This window comes from Capra hircus, chromosome 2, assembly GCF_001704415.2.
Source record: "Capra hircus breed San Clemente chromosome 2, ASM170441v1, whole genome shotgun sequence".
NCBI lineage: Eukaryota > Metazoa > Chordata > Mammalia > Artiodactyla > Bovidae > Capra > Capra hircus.
In genome coordinates, this window is record NC_030809.1 from 32,326,468 (window position 1) to 32,340,277 (window position 13,810).

Consider the following 13,810-nt stretch of genomic DNA (forward strand, 5'->3'; position numbering starts at 1 on the left):
TGCTGGGCTCCTCTGTCCTTGGTATTCTCCAGGCAAGAATACTGGAGTGGGTTGCCATTTCCTTATCCAGGGGGATCTTCCCGACCCAGGGATCAAACCCAGGTCTCCTGCACTGCAGGCAGACTCTACTGACTGAGCTATGAGGGAAGCCCCCAGACACCTCATTAGCTGCTTTCTATACATTATCGCAACCTTTCTTCACAGCAATCTTATGAATAATATTGTTAACTCCATTTTGCATATGAGAAACAAAGGCTCAGAAATATTAACTAGCGCAAGTGGCTGAGCTGAGATTTCATCTAATTCTAATGCTCAAGCTGCCTTCTTGGGACATGTCCCTTTTGAAGAAAGTTTCTTCTTTCCTTTTGGAAAAAAAAAAATCTACCTAGAGCAGAAAAGGGAAAAGGCAAACCAATTAATCATGACTTTGGAAGGAGGGCATAGCTATCATTCTCCATAGCTCCAAAGAATAAAAAAATGTAGTAATAAATTGCTTTTAGTGAAATATATAAGGGAAATCATAACAGCAACAAGTTGATGATTTTGTTTAAATAATATGAATGCCAAACATATAAATGTTTATCACAGTCCCTTTTTTATTAGAACTCTACATGGACGGATTTTTTTAAATGATTATACACATCTGCTCCACATCTGTACTCTGTCTACAACTTTACTGCTGGTGGCCACAGTGAAATCACACCATCTCTCTCCACTGCTAGACGAATCTGAGAGGCCTCCCCACTGAGCATAGTGTTAGGGAACAAAATGGAAGGAAAATGAGTGTTTGGGCATATGGCATGGAGGTCTAGGGCAGTCTGTAGAAGAGAAATTGCGAATCCAGAGAATACCTGACATTTCAGATGGTTGAGGTATCCTAGGCAACAGAGCTATAGAAATAGCCTGGAATAAGTACATTTATGGATAGTAATGTTAAGATTTCAAGTTAGAAGGCCCAATCTGTCTATAAACTGTTCTACAGTTGATTGTTTTCACTGTTTTGTTTTTTTAAGATTTATTTATTTTTATTTTTTGGTTGTGGTGAGTCATCGTTGCTAAACACGGGCTTCCTCTAGTTGCAGCGAGTGGGGGCCACTCTCCGTTGCAATGCTCAGGCTTCTTGTTGCAGTGGCTTCTCTTGTTGAGGAGCACAGACTCTAGGCACATCAGTTCAGTTCAGTTCAGTCGCTCAGTCGTGTCCGATTCTTTGCAATCCCATGGACTATAGCCCACAAGGCTCCTCTGTCCATGGGATTTCCCAGGCAACAACACTGGAGTGGGTTGCCATTTCCTTCTCCAGGGGATCTTCCCAACCCAGGGATCAAATCCGTTTCTCCTGCATTGCAGGGGGATTCTTTACCACTGAGCCACCAGGGAAGGTCAAGACGATAGTTATCACTGTGTTTATTCAGATTCAACAGCGAGTTAAATCACCAATCCACAGAATTAGAGAGGCCCAACTCACTGGATTGAGCAAAATGCCTCCATTATTTCTCTAAGACTGTTAAATCTACATTACTTAAAATGAAAGACTTAAATATACACTTATGGGTCTGTAAATTATATCTAGTATGCAAGGTAAAACAATGGTCCCTAAAGATGTTCATGTCTTAATACCTGGAACTGGTAAATGTTATCAGGTTGCATTGGCAAGAGGAGTTAAAATTCCTGCTCAGCTGACCTGGAGATGGTGATTAACCAGGTGGCCCAATGTAATCTCAAGGATCCTCATCAGAGAAAAAGGGAGAGAGAAGTGAGAAGGTCGGAGTGGGTTGCAATGAGAAAGACTCGATTGACACTAGCTGATTTTGAAGATGGAAAGGAGCCATGAGGCAGTCTCTAAAAGCTAGAAAAGGAAAAAAAATCTACAGATTCTTACTAGAGTCTCCAGAAGATAACACAGCCAGTTTCTAGCCCAGTGAGACCCATTTCAGATGTCTGACCTCCAGAGCTGTAAAGTAATAAATTTGCATTGTTGCAAGTAATTAAGTTTGGGTGTTTTTTGTTTGTTTGTTTGTTTGTTTTTTAACAGTAGCAGAAGGAAACTAACATACCTACTACAATCTTCCCTCTGATTCCAGGCAGGATTAGTTCCAGGAGCTCCAGAGCATTCCAAAATCTGAGGATGCTCAAGTCCCTTATATAAAATGGGAGCGTATACCAAGAACCTACTGTATAGCACATGGAACTTTGCTCAGTGTTATGTGGCAGCCTGGATGGGAGGGGATTTCAGGGGAGATACAGGTGCATGTATTCCTGAATCCCTTTGCTGCTCTCTTGAAACTATCACGACATTGTTCATCAGTCATGCTCCAATACAAAATAAAAGCGAAAAAATAAATAAATAAAATGGGGTACTCAGTTGGTAAAGAATCTGCCTGCAATGCAGGAGACGCTGGTTTGATCCCTTGCTTGGGAAGATCCCCTGGAGAAGGAAAAGGCTACCCACTCCAGTATTCTGGCCCAGAGAATTTCATGGACTGAATAGTCCATGGGGTTGCCAAGAGTCGGACACAACTGAGCAGCTTTCACACAACGGTATTCTGAAACAAAATGTTTACGAGTATAAATGTCTAAGAATACTGTCTAATAAATATACTTATATTTTAGATACTAGAAGACATACAGATGGCTAACAAACACATGAAAAGATGCTCAACATCACTCATTATCAGAGAAATGCAAATCAAGACCACAATGACGTACCACTTCACACCAGTCAGAATGGCTGCGATCTGAAAGTCTGCAAGCAATAAATGCTGGAGAGGGTGTGGAGAAAAGGGAACCCTCTTACACCGTTGGTGGGAATGCAAACTAGTACAGCCACTATGGAGAACAGTGTGGAGATTCCTTAAAAAATTGCAAATAGAACTGCCTTATGACCCAGCAATCCCACTGCTGGGCATACACACCGAGGAAACCAGAATAGAAAGAGACACATGTACCCCAATGTTCATTGCAGCACTGTTTATAACGGCCAGGACATGGAAACAACCTAGATGTCCATCAGCAGATGAATGGATAAGAAAGCTGTGGTACATATACACAATGGAGTATTACTCAGCCATTAAAAAGGATACATTTGAATCAGTTCTAATGAGATGGATGAAACTGGAGCCGATTATACAGAGTGAAGTAAGCCAGAAAGAAAAACACCAATACAGTATACTAACACATATATATGGAATTTAGAAAGATGGTAATGATGACCCTGTATGTGAGACAGCAAAAGAGACACAGGACTTTTGGACCCTGAGGGAGAGGGAAAAGGTGGGATGATTTGGGAGAATGGCATTGAAACATGTATACTATCATGTAAGAAACGAATCACCAGTCTATGTTCAATGCAGGATACAGGATGCTTGGGGCTGGTGCACAGGGATGATCCTGAGAGATGATATGGGGTGGAAAGTGGGAGGGGGGGTTCAGGATTGGGAACTCATGTACACCCATGGCAGATTCATGTCAATATATGGCCAAACCAATACAGTATTGTAAAGTAAAATAAAGTTATATATATATATATATATATATATATATATATACTTATATTTTAGATACTGACGAAAGTATTGCTGATTCCCAAAGGAAGTTTAGCGCATTTAAATACCATTAAAGATTTTAAAAGAGGGAAGAGAGACAGTAACTGAAACAATGAAATAGGATATAGACCATTGGTAACTGTTGAATAGTGGATGATGGGTACATGGGGCTCATTATACCATTCTACATACTTTTCTGAATGTTTAAACACCTTTATAACAAAGTTTAAAAACATTTTTACATCCTCCACCAAATTTAATAACTTTTAAAAGGAGCCCTTTAAGCAAAGCCAGTACTATATTAGACGAATACTCTCTATTTCTTTTCCTAGAATGAAATATGAAAGGCAAAAATCTAAATCTTTTCTCTTGTGATTTAATATGAAGCCTTTGGCATTGTTATACTTCCACTGGAGATGATAAATACCACATTTTCCTAGCAGATGACTTGTTTTCTGGCTAAGTTTGAAAAGCAAAACTCTCTGTGCCTACTCACAGAGAATTATGTGAACACTTTTGGTTCTATTAGCATAAAGAAATACTCCTAGTGATGAGATTTAGAACACGTGAAACCAGAATGCAGTGGATCTGTATGATAAAAATCAGAACATAAAAATGTAGCATTGCATGATGAAAAGGTATAATACTATTTTTGATAAGTGTAATAATTAATCCCACTTTTGCTAGCATTATGTGAAAATTGATATTCCAAGTCATGTGATGCATTCTATCAGAGTTTGAAATATAAACAGAAACTAAGTTTCTAAGAGATTAGTGCAAAAAAGAAATAGAAATTTTCCAAAGAATTGGGTGAGTTTTATGACTTCCTGGAGATAATCAACTAACCAACATGACGAGCTACTATAAGGTAGACATTTTAATTTTTTTAATTATTGAATTGATTAGCCACTTATGGCCTGGGAAAAGGAGAAATATTTAAATCATATTGGTTCACACAGAAAGTTTTGCCTAGAAGCAAACCTACTTGTAAATCCATTAGAAGAATTAGCCAACTGGAATAAAAAAGGAAAAAGAAGGTCTGTGCTTCTTCTTCTGGCCAGTGTAATTCTGACGGTCTTGGTGCCTACGTAATTTCATTACCTATTGTATATTTTTACATCTCTGTTGTCTCCTGATACTTCCTTTCCTTATATCAAGGTTCAGTTCAGTTCAGTCGATCAGTCGTGTCCGACTCTTTGCGACCCCATGAATCGCAACACACCAGGCCCTCCGGTCCATCACCAACTCCCGGAGTTCACTCAGACTCACGTCCATCGAGTCAGTGATGCCATCCAGCCATCTCATCCTCGGTCATCCCTTTCTCCTCCTGCCGCCAACCCCTCCCAGCATCAGAATCTTTTCCAATGAGTCAACTCTTCACATCAGGTGGCCAAAGTACTGGAGTTTCAGCTTTAGCATCATTCCTTCCAAAGAAATCCCAGGGCTCATCTCCTTCAGAATGGACTGGTTGGATCTCCTTGCAGTCTAAGGGACTCTCAAGAGTCTTCTCCAACACCACAGTTCAAAAGCATCAATTCTTCGGCGCTCAGCCTTCTTCACAGTCCAAGTTTCACATCCATACATGACCACAGGAAAAATCATAGCCTTGACTAGCCGGACGTTTGTCGGCAAAGTAATGTCTCTGCTTTTGAAGATGCTATCTAGGTTGGTCATAACTTTTCTTCCAAGGAGTAAGTGTCTTTTAATTTAATGGCTGCAGTCACCATCTGCAGTGATTTTGGAGCATCCCAAAATAAAGTCTGACACTGTTTCCACTGTTTCCCCATCTATTTGCCATGAAGTGATGGGACCGGATGCCATGATCTTCGTTTTCTGAATGTTGCAGCAGTATATTTCAGAGAATGTAGAGCATCATTCTAAAAAGTTTACATATAAAATCCTGATGGAAATCATGTCTCCTTGTTCTGTGGACAGTAGACCATAGATTCTGATTCTTGGCCTTTGTCTATACTTATTCCTTAAAATAAGTCTCTATTCTTATAGATGTATACATCATCATGCAACATTAGGAACTGTAACATAAATTTTCTCTTCCAATTCCCAGAAAATATAAGACCTAATTTTAAAAAATTCTATATTTAAATGGCTCCAGAAAGGTTTCTACAAATTCAACTGTTACCATTTTATCTTTTTATCACCACCACCTAGAAGCATTTCCCTGTTTGATCTATGCAGTGTGAGAACTTGGCCTCTGGTTGTCTTTGATGAAGATAGAAAACAGCTGGTAACCATTATATATTTATATACCTTCAAACACTGCAAGACTGTTATTAGGTTACCTTTCTTCTCTTTTCCAAGATAAGCAAGTCCCATGTCTTTAACTCTTTCTTATAAGTTCCATTTTCCAACCCTTTCATCAACATCCATCTTCCATCCATCACCAACATCTCTGAACCCTCTCAAAATGTCAGAGTTCTCTTAAGATGTGGGGCCCCAAACTGGAAAGCACTTTCTTATAAATTTCTGACCAGTGCTGAGGAAGAGAAAGTACCATCTATTTATCCATATGTCTATTTAAAGTTAAGTGATCATGGAGGGGCTGCCACCATAGGTTGGGTGTATTTTGGTGCTCAAGTAGCATGAACATCAAAGGCGAGAAAGCCTGCCTGTTTTTGCCTTAAGCTCTTGGCTTCAGTGAAGACAACACCTAAAAGGGACCTTAAGACTAGTCTAAAACCAAATAACAGACAATGTCTGGTCTAAATCAAAGATAGAAGTTTTCTGCTGACTCAGAATCATTATCTTTGAAACCACTTGTTCTTACATGGTTAAAGTCTGATTATCTAATTCCACTAGGGGGTGGGGTTGTTGGGCAGGGGGTTGTGTCTGTGTGGGGCAGGGGGTTGTGTCTGTGTGAGACAGGGAGAGACAGAGAGGAGAGACTGAAATGGTTCTTCCTTGTTCATATATCTTTGCCAGTCTTAAAATGCAGAATGTTTCCTTATGAACACACATCAGGCATATTTGTTTTATTTCATAAAAGTAGCCAAATTGTCTAGCCAAATTTCCCATGTTTTAAAGCAGGAACTTTATTCCATTCTTTTAATTTTTCTGCCCATTGTCTCTGATGCTCACCTCCTCTGAATTGTCTTTTCAACTCATTCACTTTGTTTGCCCCTGTGTCCCTTTATTTTCCTGTTCGGTTTCCCTCCCTCTCATTCATCGTATCTAATTTCCACATACAACTGTGAATGAAGCAGAAGGATCTGGTAAGAATATGAGGGTGGGGTAGGGGAGGAGAGCTTTAGTTAAAGATAGAGAGTTGCCACAGTCCACGTTTGAAAACATCAAATAAGGACGCTGGTATTCAGTGCACATAATTAGGAAGTAACAGAGAAGACAGGAAATAGAGTTTTGTGACATCAAAAAAATGTCACAGAATCCCAGACTCAATTTTCCGACAGTTCAAAATTTGAGACGCTTATATTTCTAAGATGAGTCGAGTTGTATTTCATAAAAAATAAAGTTTGGAATTAAGCAGTCCATTTTAAAAAAAAAGAAAGAAAGAAATTCTCTCCACAGCCTGGGGGAGAAAAATCTCCTAGATTCTCCACTTCAAAAAGAAGCTCTATTTATTAGTGTGGCGAAAGTAAGAATTAAGCCCAAGAGTCAGAGGAAGAGAGAGAGGCACCCCAGCTCTGACAAACCACGGGCAGGCTGGGTACGCACAGCCAACCTGTTTGGCAAACTGGTGTCTGAAAATATTATGTCTCAAGTATAGGAAGCACTGCAGGCAGAGTTTGCGGTGTTATCAGACAAAAATCTCTGTGTACCTGGACTCCGTGTCCAAGTCTCTTCAAACTCCAGGCTTCGCACCAAGTTATGTCAACATATGACTCAGAAGAGGCGGAAAGGGGAAAAACAGGCACAAAGAAGGCAAAGCTGAGGAGAAAAAGAGCAAATAAAAACATAAGCCAAAGTAAGCCAGCTTGGTTCTGAGGAGAACTGCAAATACATTTTTTGTTTTAACCAGTCAAAGGTAACAGGGAGAGATGAATGTGCGTCTTCTCCTGACTAGACCTTTCTTCTCATCTCAGGGGAACAGGGAGATAATCAAAAAATGTGTAAGATATAGAAAGAGAATTAACATTGCCCTTTAATGCAAACCATTGACAGAAAGTGCCAATTATTTGTATTCTAGTCTCTCAGCTCCAATATGGAATTTGTGTAAGGTTTTTTGGGCAGTTTATAAAGAGAGCTCATTCATTGTTATTAGAAAATGATATTGAGGAAAACCAAACCTTTTGTTTGGAGATAAACTACTGGACATAAGTCTCTCCCATCCCTCAACATCAGATACTAGGCATTAACACTTGCCTCAAACATCATCTGGTTAATTTGAGGCTCAAAGTGCACTCCCTTAAAACGAACTCACTAGTCCAAGTTTCTGTGAAATAAGCAAAAAAAAATTTTTTAAGAGTTTTTTTATGTGTATCATTTTTAAAGTCTTTATTGAATTTGTTCCAACATTGTTTCTGTTTTATGTTTTGGTTTTCTGGCCACAAGGCACGGGGGATCTTAGGCCCCTGACCAGGGATCAAACCCACACCTTCTGCATTAGGTGAAATCTTAATCACTGGACAGCCAGGAAAATCCCAGAAAACTTTTATTTCTATCTGCATGGTCAGAGTTATCACCAACAGAAAATGCTGACTGAAAAGAAAAATTTTTTACATTTCTTTTCTAGTATACAATAGCAATTATGTTTCAGTAAAAGGGTGGTGATTTCTGTTTCAAGTGCCAGTGCTAAATAAAGCCAGTGAACCTGCTGGCCTAGGTCTGAATAAAAAGTGATGTTTTGCAGACTATATAACTTATGATGTGTACTCAGTGAAGCCATCAGCATACCTATAGAGTGAATAAGTCCCTGAGTCAGTCTCCTGGAAAAAGGAGGGTGTGTCACAAAAAATGCCTCGAGAATTTGACCTATTTTTCCAGACAATTTAGAAAAATCCAGTGTTCTTTGCCTTAATATAATAAACAGTGCAATCTCAAATACGCAGATTATTTGAGATCAGGTAGTCTCAAATACATTCAATAAAATCTTATGTCCTGATCCTCTTGGCTCCTCAGACACAGCCAACCATATAAATACCAGAATATAAAGAGGAGGTGAATGCTAGATAGGGGAGGAAAGATGGCAAATTCCATTTTGCTAGGAAAGACTGGTTAAGAGTTCAAAATTGTATTTGGAAACTAAGAAGACATTTTAATAGATTTTTTTTCTCTTAAAAGTAAAAAGGAATATTTTTCATGTTCTTTTGTATATTTTATACAAGATTCCTAAATACTTCACAGGTGTTTCTAGCACCATTCTGTGCTTTGAGGAAAAAACGGGGGGAAAGTAATGACCATTAATGATTACAAAATGTTAATGACCCAAGGGGTCATATGTAATAAAACCCATGTTGCCCAATCTGATAAACTGAGAAGGGCAATAAATGTGACTTTTCTAATTTTAACTACAGTATAATTATCGGATAAAATGAGTTGTGGATCCAATCTCTTCTTTAGGACTTTTGTTCCAGACATGTTTTCCTTAAGAAACTTGGGAGCAAAGGGTGCCTGTGAACTAATGTGAACACAGATTCTAATGAGTGTAGAAGGCCATGCTTGGGTGAGCCAGTGAGAAAGAGACCAACCATATGTCCTGTTGTAGCAACATCACTGCTACTACTGCTCGGTACCCAGACTGTGCCAGCCTGACGGGTATGTGATGGCAAAGTCAGTGGTTCAGACACCCTGTAGTCAACCGAGCCTATGTGCTCCATCGTGTCTAACTCTGCGATCCCATGGACTGTAGCCCTCCAGGCTCCTCTGTCCATGGAATTTTCCAAGCAAGAATACTGGAGTGGGTTGCCATTTCCTTCTCCAGGGGATCTTCCTGACCCAGGGATCAAACCCATGTCTTTTGCCTGTACTGGCAGGCAGTTCTTTACACACTGTGCACCTGGAAGCCCACTGAGACGCCACGTATATCCCCATATATGTTGTGCACAATGGCTGACTATGGCTGATAGAGTCTGAGACTTTCTGCTTCCAAATTGCAATGTTGAGAGTACTGACTGCCCTGTGGTAGACCTGCTCAACTTTGCTTGAGTTTTTTTTTTTTCTTATAAATTGCTATTCCAAGTTTTTCAGAACTTGAGAAAGGGAGGTTTGAAACTGATGTGTGTGGGAAAAATGACTACTGGGTGATGTACATCCATCACCTTATTTTGTAGAATTACAGTGCTACAAAATAATAAGCAAAGGTTATAAACTCTGCTCTGGAAACTGAACAGGTCCTGTGTTTTAAATGACTGTTCTAGAGCAAATAGAAAGAATTTCTGCCTGTGTACTGGCAGTCTGGTATGCACGTAGAGTAGAACTTTCATGCATCATTAACAATAGAGGACCAAAAATATAAAGTTACATGACATGGTGCCTAGCTACTTTTAGAATCTTAATCAGTGTTTCTTGGATGGGTGGTCGAGTAGATGGATGGATGGAAGGAAAGAAGAGAGAAAGAAAGAAACGATTACCCTCACCCCAACAGTTTGGGAGTCAACATTTTCATTACTATCTAGAATAAATATTTGCCTTTGGACATCAAAGGGAGAGGTTGCGGGAAGGGACAACTGTCCTTCTCCAAAATCCTGTTTCTCTCCTTGTGCGCTAACCCCAAATAAAGGGGGCCTGGGATGGATGGGTTCAGGATAAGGACAACTTAGGGGAACAGTAACTTATAGAAAATGTTCTGAAGGAAAGGGCTTGAGGTTTGGAATTTGGATCTCAGATATTTCTACCTCTCTCTAAGTAGTAGAGTGACAGATTCCACTTTGTTTGCAAATTCTATTATATGAAGGGCAGAATCTTCAAGAATGGAGGCCACTTAAACAGCATAAGCTGTTCAAAACCTGTTAGAATGAGGGCAAAGGACTGGGAGATAGTATTTCAGAAATGGTATGGACCTAACAGAAGCAGAGATATTAAGAAGAGGTGGCAAGAATACACAGAAAACTGTACAAAAAAGATCTTCACAACCCAGATAATCATGATGGTGTGATCACTCACCTAGAGCCAGACATCCTGGAATGTGAAGTCAAGTGGGCCTTAGAAAGCATCACTACAAACAAAGCTAGTGGAGGTGATGGCATTCCAGTTGAGCTGTTTCAAATCCTAAAAGATGATGCTGTGAAAGTGCTGCACTCAATATGCCAGCAAATTTGGAAAACTCAGCAGTGGCCACAGGACTGGAAAAGGTCCGTTTTCATTCCAATCCCAAAGAAAGGCAATGCCAAAGAATGCTCAAACTACCACACAATTGCACTCATCTCACACGCTAGTAAAGTCATGCTCAAAATTCTCCAAGCCAGGCTTCAGCAATACATGAACCGTGAACTTCCTGATATTCAAGCTGATTTTAGAAAAGGCAGAGGAACCAGAGATCAAATTGCCAACATCCTCTGGATCATGGAAAAAAGCAAGAGAGTTCCAGAAAACATCTATTTCTGCTTTATTGACTATGCCAAAGCCTTTGACTGTGTGGATCACAATAAACTGTGGAAGATTCTGAGAGAGATGGGAATACCAGACCACCTAACCTGCCTCTTGAGTAATCTGTATGCAGGTCAGGAAGCAACAGTTAGAACTGGACAAGGAACAACAGACTGGTTCCAAAGAGGAAAAGGAGTACATCAAGGCTGTATATTGTCACCCTGCTTATTTAACTTCTATGCAGAGTATATCATGAGAAACGCTGGACTGGAAAAAACACAAGCTGGAATCAAGATTGCCGGGAGAAGTCTCAATAACCTCAGATATGCAGATGACACCACCCTTATGACAGAAAATGAAAAGGAACTAAAAAGCCTCTTGAAAGTGAAAGAGGAGAGTGAAAAAGATGGCCTAAAGCTCAACATTCAGAAAACGAAGATCATGGCATCCGGTCCCATCACTTCATGGCAAATAGATGGGGAAACAGTGGAAACTGTGTCAGACTTTATTTTGGGGGGGCTCCAAAATCACTGCAGATGGTGACTGCAGCCATGAAATTAAAAGACGCTTACTCCTTGGAAGAAAATTTATGACCAACCTATATAGTATATTCAAAAGCAGAGACATTACTTCGCCGACTAAGGTGTGTCTAGTCAAGGCTATGTTTTTTCCAGTGGTCATGTATGGATGTGAGAGTTGGACTGTGAAGGCTGAGCACCAAAGAATTGATGCTTTTGAACTGTGGTGTTGGAGAAGACTCTTGAGAGTCCCTTGGACTGCAAGGAGATCCAACCAGTCCATTCTGAAGGAGATCAGCCCTGGGATTTCTTTGGAGGGAATGATGCTAAAGCTGAAAGTCCAGTACTTTGGCCACCTCATGAGAAGAGTTGACTCATTGGAAAAGACTTTGATTTGGGGAGGGATTGGGGGCAGGAGGAGAAGGGGATGACAGAGGATGAGATGGCTGGATGACATCACGGACTCGATGGATGTGAATCTGAGTGAACTCTGGGAGTTGGTGATGGACAGGGAGGCCTGATGTGCTGCGATTCATGGAGTCGCAAAGAGTCAGACATAACTGAGCGACTGAACTGAACTGAACTGAACTGAAGAATAAATTTGGAGTGTGCCACTCAGACAGGAGGGCAAAGGACATTACCAATGCAGAGCTATATATGCAAATACATGGAGGCATAAATGATGGGTCAGGTGTAGAAAATAACTAGCCCATTTGTCCTTTCAGAACTTGGGATGATGGCACAGAAGCTAAGACTGAAAAGAAGCTGTAGCCTGTGAAGGGCTATGCATGCCAAGCTAAGGAGGCTGTAATTGATCCTATAACTAATAGAAGAGAGATATGTTCAAAACTTAGATGCTTTTTAAGAAATAAGAAATGACTTTGTATCATGTACAAGCTGCTTTATATCATTTTTTATTTCAAAACAACTCCACAAAGTAAGTTCTGTATCCTTCAAATGTACAGTCTATGTAAAAATCTGAGATCAGCATTAAGTCACTTGCATGGAAGTGCTAAGATGTGAACCTGGGTCTTTCTTGCTTCAGGCTCATGATCTTCTCATTGTACTATGTTGCCTACTGTGCTATGATGATGTAGAGGATAAACTGGAAAGGAAACACAGTAAAGGCAATGAGACATATTAGGAGGCTATCACACTGTTCAGGGAAAATAAAAAGAGATTCATAATTAACTGTCTCTGGATAAAGAAGATTTCAAAAAACCAAGATCAAAGGAAAGAGATTTTCAAGAAAAAGGGGCAAGATTAACATGACAAGTCCCTGATGGCTCTCTCAAGGGACTTCCAGAAGAGAGGCGGAAGATAGGGTGGTGAGGGGTATGAGCCAGATTGCACTGGCTTGCAGAGTAAATGGGAGGTGATATTATAGAAATGGTTTGAAAGTATGGTTAAGAGCCTTCTGTACTATCTTCTCTAAGTCCTTTCATATCACTGCTAGAACCAGTCATCATAATTCTTTGAGATTAGAATAATTTATATTATCAGAAACTATCTTATGCTTAGAGAAATATTTCTATTTGTCATCAAAACATACTGGAGGAGAGATGCTATCTCATAAAATTAGGAGTTAATTTCTGAGATACTTAAAGCTGTGGAAAAGTCCTAGCTGCAATAAGATGGTAACAGATTTCTCATGACATCTCTGAACATTGCACTAGAAGTATGTGTGTGTGTTTCTACCTATATCCAGTCCAGTCACTGTAGTACTCCAAGTTAGAGATGAACCTTTTGCTCGAAAGAAAAATATAGAGGAGATATTTGAGGTCTTAGCACCAGTGAATAAGTTGTGCATTCTATAGGCTTCCCAGGTGGTGCCAGTAGTAAGGAACCTGTCTGCCAATGCAGCAGATGCAAGAGACCTGATTTCAATCCCTGGGTTGGGAAGATCCTCTGAAGAAGGAAATGGCAACCCAGTCCAGCATTCTCACCTGGAAAAATCTCATGCTCAAAGGATCCTGGTGGGTTACAGACCATGGAGTTACAAAGAGTCAGACGTGACTGAGCACTTGTCAGCAGCAGCATGGAATAATTATACTCTTATTAATGCTTCATGTTCATCTCTACAGAGATTATAAAAGGACTCTGCAGGAAGACCTTAAGAAGTTCACATATGTAGTATTTGTACTTACTAAACTTCTCAGTATCTTTAAGGAAAGATCTTTGCAAAAATTGGCCTGTCTACTAATGTGTGCATGCACGTGTAGGTGTGTGTGTGTTAGTTGCTAAGTCATA